The sequence below is a fragment of the Nicotiana tabacum genome, chromosome 9 (assembly GCF_000715075.1).
Source record: "Nicotiana tabacum cultivar K326 chromosome 9, ASM71507v2, whole genome shotgun sequence".
NCBI classification, from domain to species: domain Eukaryota; kingdom Viridiplantae; phylum Streptophyta; class Magnoliopsida; order Solanales; family Solanaceae; genus Nicotiana; species Nicotiana tabacum.
This window is the reverse complement of record NC_134088.1, coordinates 76,103,843-76,109,379: the sequence shown is the minus strand read 5'-3', so window position 1 is coordinate 76,109,379 and position 5,537 is coordinate 76,103,843.

Sequence of the window (5,537 nt, the reverse complement as noted above, 5' to 3'; positions counted from 1 at the left end):
GTTAGATCATGGTGGTCCATCCGGGAGTCATCACCAACAGGATAATGTCTATCAAGGAATGTCAACACATTACGACTTGTAAGTGAGATGATACAGCTATATGGAAAGTATTTATTAATTTGAGTAGCTTATTATTTTGTTGTTTGTGCAGTGAAAACGAGCAAGTTGAACCACTTGTCCTGACTCAATTGCTCGAAGACGACATATTAAATCGGGATCTTGCAGATGCACAGAGTGAGGAAAAGAACAGTGATTATGACAACAATGTTGATGATTCTAGAGACGACACACCCTTCCCTCGTGAGGATGGTGATGAGGAGGAAGATAATGAAGGACCTGATTTGACGAGGGAGTATGCTCAACCCCCATTAGACCAAGAGTGTATGAGTCCCAAGTGCCGTTTTATTCAAGGAAGATTCCCTACCTTAATCATTTTCCAAGTATGCCGGATGTGGATGCTCTCACAAGGGATTTTGATGAAATTCGGACAGCAATGTGGGATGATTCTAGACCAACGGTACTGGGAAAGGGCATGCTTTTTCCTGATAAAGTGCGCCTAAGAAGGGCGGCAAAAATGTATAGCGTAAAAGAGTGTCGTGAGATGATGGTATGGAAGTCAAGTCCGGATGTATATAAGGTTGTTTGCCGCAGATGGTTTACGGGTTGTCATTGGATGCTGCATGCGAGCAAAAAGAACACAGGTCTGTGGAAAGTGGGCAAATATATTCCTACCCACAGACGTGAAATGGAGACAGTCAATGGGAATCACTACAACTTGGATATTGACTTGATTTCTCTTGTCCTTATTCCACACCTTGAAGCGTCCATAAGGTATGAAATCAAAGAGTACATTACATTAGTCCACCAGGAATATGGCCATACCATTACCAAAAGAAAGGCATTTCTCGGGCGCAAACATGCGTTAGAAATTGTTTGTGGTAACTGGGATAAGTCATTTGCAGCTCTACCCAGGTACATGGCCACACTGCAACACTTTAACCCCGAGACGGTTGTTGAATGGAAGCTTGAACGGAGTCCGGGAAGACCAGAATATATATTCAATTACGTGTTCTGGGCATTTAAACCAACAATTGATGGGTTTCCGCATTGCTGTCCGGTAATATCCATAGACAACACTCATGTCTATGGAAAGTATGTTATCAAGCTGTTGATCGTCGTTGCAGTAGATGCTAATGGACAAATATTTCCTCTAGCTTTTGCTATTTCTGTCAATGAAAGCCAAGAGACGTGGACGCTATTTTTTAACCATTTGAAAGAGCACGTTGTCAAACAGTATTTCGGTATTTGTCTAATATCTGATCGTCATAGTGGTATCTTAAGTTCTATAGAGAATTTTCCTGCATGGCAAGAACCTTATGCCTACCACCGTTACTGTGTGAGGCACCTGAAGGCCAACTTCCAGAAGGCACATCCCAACAAGGATTTGCATGATTTGATGTGGATGGCAGCAACAGACCACCAAGTGCATAAATTCTAGAGGCACATAGAATCTATCAGGCAGGAAGACGAGAGAGCCTATCGTTGGTTGATGCGACATGAGCTTGACAAGTAGACTTTGCATGTGGATGGTGGAAGAAGATGGGGAATTCTGACTACAAATGTGTCAGAGTCTTTCAATGGGTTATTGAAGTCGGCAAGAGGATTGCCTGTCACTGCGATGGTGTGCATGTCGTTCAAGCAGATAGCGGAGAGGTTTGTTGAAAAGGCTGCAGCTGCAATGTCATTGATGGAAAGAGGTGTTTAATTTATGCTACTGTCGATGAAGAGATTTGAGAAATACAGGCAGCGAGCACATTGGCATTCATTTTTACAGTATGATCAGGATAGAAATATTTTTGAAGTTCATACCGCTATCCATCAAAAACGGGGGAATAATGTACATACCATAAATGAATCTACAAGGTTATGCTCTTATGAAAAATGGTCCATCTACCACATGCCGTGCTTACATGTCATCAGGTGCTTTCAACATGTTGGTTTAGGGCCAACCAACTACGTTGATAAACAATATAGTGTTGTTGCATACTTAAACACCTATAGTGGACAGTTGCTGCTGAGCATTATTGGCCGCCGGAACCATTTAAAATGGTGTGTAACAAGGAGTTTTTGCGTCAAATACAGGTGCAGAAGAGAACGCGTATACGGAACCAAATGGATGTTAGCGATACCGTTTATGCGCGCAAATGTGGTATATGCTCGCAAACAGGACATGACCGTCGAAAATGTCCTTCGGCTAGTTTGGGTGGCGGTGGTAATCCAACTCCTGGTGGGAGTTCTTCTAATGTGCCCAACTATCAAGGATACACGTAGTAACTGGATTTCGTAATGTAGTTGTAATAAGTGTACGACTTGTTTATGTTGCAAGATGCATCAAATAAAATTATGTTTCCTTTGTTGTTAAATCTTATTGATAATGGTCCATTTTTCAGTTGAGTAAATTAATGAATTTCTCCCCCCCCCTCCCCCCATGAAATAAAAAATAGTATTGGATTAAAAAATGGAAATATTTTTAGTAGACCTTCAAATTTCACGCTAAAATTATTATTAGAAAACTACACTATCAGATGAGGAAGATTTTTGATAAATATATGAATATATATAGCGCGGTTAAATACTACGTTATGTGTTAGCAGAGCGCGGTTAAATATTACGTTATATGTGTTGTCTTGTCGTACTGAAAAGCTGCCCGCCTGCGAAAAAGCTGTTTTGTATTCGAAAGAATCATTAATACGCGAAGCATAGCGCGGTTAAATACTATGTTATGTGTGTTGTCTTGTCGAACTGAAAAGCTGTCCGCCTGCGAAAAAACTATTTTGTATCCGAAAGAACCTTTAACACGTGAAGCATAGCGCGGTTAAATACTATGTTATGTGTTAGCATAGCGCGGTTAAATACTATATTATGTGTGTTGTTTTGCCTATAAATAACGGGCACATTCTAGTTATTTTCTGCGCTTAACAATAACCAATAGCAAAACTCTCCATAAAAGCAGGGTTTTGTTTTTCGCTTTAACAAATGTCTAAACGCCTTTATGTACCAAGGTGCCAGTGCGGCAAATAATGTATGATAGCGAACTGTTGGGATGATGGTGAAGTTGGGCGCCGATACTGGATGTGTGTGAACAAGTTTTATAGGATTCCCGATGAACCTTTTTGCAATTTTGAGGTATGGATTGTTGAACCCTGTAAGCAGGAATGCTACAAACAAACTTTGCAGTATATTCATGATTTGAACAAAAGATACGAATGTGATGAGGTTATGTATAAACGAGAAATTGCGGCGTTGAAGGAGAAACTAAAAGAGGTGGAAGAAAAAAAAAGTTGTTGGATCAATTTGAGTGGTTGAAGAATAGAATAGTTGACTAAACAAACCAATGTATGTGTTGAGTGTTGTATTTTATCTTTATGCTTTCCATGTCATGTATTTTCATTATGTGTGCCGAATTTAAATTATGTTAAGTTGTTGTGTTTGTGTTTGTGTTGCTATTATTTACATAAAATAATATTTACATCAAATGCAAAAAAAAAAAATCAATGTGTTCCACAGCCTGTGTGCTTCAATGCTGCCGCTGGCCTGAGGCGCATCCCATCCCGCCCGGCTACGCTATCAGGATCATCCTCATCACGTCACCTCTTTATAGCAGGATACGCTGCAATCATCAGTAGTGCTGGCAGGATCAGTAGAAGGGGTTTTCGGTCCAGTAGTAACCTACATAAGAATACGTCAGCTCAGTATAGGAATATATATATTAAGTCACAACAATTTAAATTTTCTTACCACGATCTCGTCGGGCTCCTGAATATAATCATCCGTCACAGCCAGGCCAGCATCGCACAAAGCGGCCTCCGTGACGGGCGAGGATGAAGCCTTAATAAGAAAATTAATAAAGTTATTTATGAAAAATAAATGAGAAAAGAAAAAATAAATTTAAAGTAAATACTAATAAAAACATACATGCGCCTGTGAAAGCTCCCCAGCACCCCTCGATGATGAGCCATAACTCAGCTGGCGCCCACTATCCACATCTCGGGTCGGCGATCCTCAGCAGCGGTCGATGGGCCTGGGAAGTATGCATCCCAATGCTCTCCGGTAATGTCCGTGCCCGTGATCAATAATGGACCTGGCGGGGTCACTGTGAAGTCCCTGGAGTGAGCTACAGCCCAAGGCTGTATGACGGCATGTTGCTGGGATACTCGTCTGGCTCATGAAGGTCACCCGACAGATCATCATCAACATCATCAACATGGGCCTCAACTCCCCTTTGCTGGGGACCACCTCCTCGCCGCCCACCACGACCCCGTAGGGCACCCCTACCTCGTGGGGCAACCCTACCTCGTGGGACACCCCTACCTCGCTGGTACTACTCTGGCGCCACATAAGCAGGGTCGTGTCCTAAGTGTTGATCCTCTCAGGCTCGCTGCAGTGTCCGGGCAGCCACCGCTGCAACCTACCGGCCATAATCGTGCAAAGCGGCCGCTCCCTCGCCGACATGCTGCTGCATCAGTAATCCCATTTGGTAGACTATATGTAGTCCAATAGCATGCACAACGTATAAAATATAAACTACAGAACACTATGTTACAGTTATATAAGTAATAATACCAGAAAATATACCAGGGCCTCGTGCCGCCCGGCGTATGGAACATACCGACCGTCAGCTCAATGAATGGGATTCCCGACGAAAAGTCGGGTAACGCGGCGGTACCAGGGCATATACTCATGAATAGTATCATCCGGCTCTGTGAAGGGGGGGCTGAATCAGGTCAGCTCGCCGGTCCCAAGTATCGACCTGCGCCTCCAGCCATGCCACATATGCATCATCCACCCTGGAACGATCATCCTACTAATAATGTGTGGGCTCCCATGTAGGCCCTCTCGGTACAAGCTTCGGACGGCCAAACTGGCGAAGTACCCGCTCCGTGGCATGATGCTCTACAATATAGTGGCACATCAGCGGGACGGGAGTGCTCTAAATCAGTCGGTCGGCCGAGCAATAATTGGGCAGGCCACTTATCAAGTCGTCATTGTATGGAGTCCAGATAAACTATTAAATAACAACACAAAACATGAGTATCTGCAACACATGTGAAGCTATACCAAGTAAACTTAGGTATATATTTACCTGTGCGCCCTCCAACTCGTAGATATGTACGTATCCCCGCCGGAGAACCCACCTCCTAGCTAGAGAGAGAAACAAAGGTGGTACATCCAGAGGTAATGATGGTAGAGGTGGCTGCAACTGCAGGAACTGCTCCCAGGCCCAAACCTAACATACAAAGTTGACGTAAAATTTAAGATAAAAGTTTACTAGATATGTTATAATAAATAGAGTATTTGAATATGTTGTCACCTGTAGTAGCGAAAAAAATCCACATGCATCATGTTGGGTGCCCATGCTCGCCCGGCACATCTTCCTGTACAAGTAGGCGAGAACAGCAACACCCCAGCTGTACTGGGGTAAATCATCTAGCCGCTGAAGATGATGAAGAAATCTCAAGCTGACTAGGTTCCCCGAA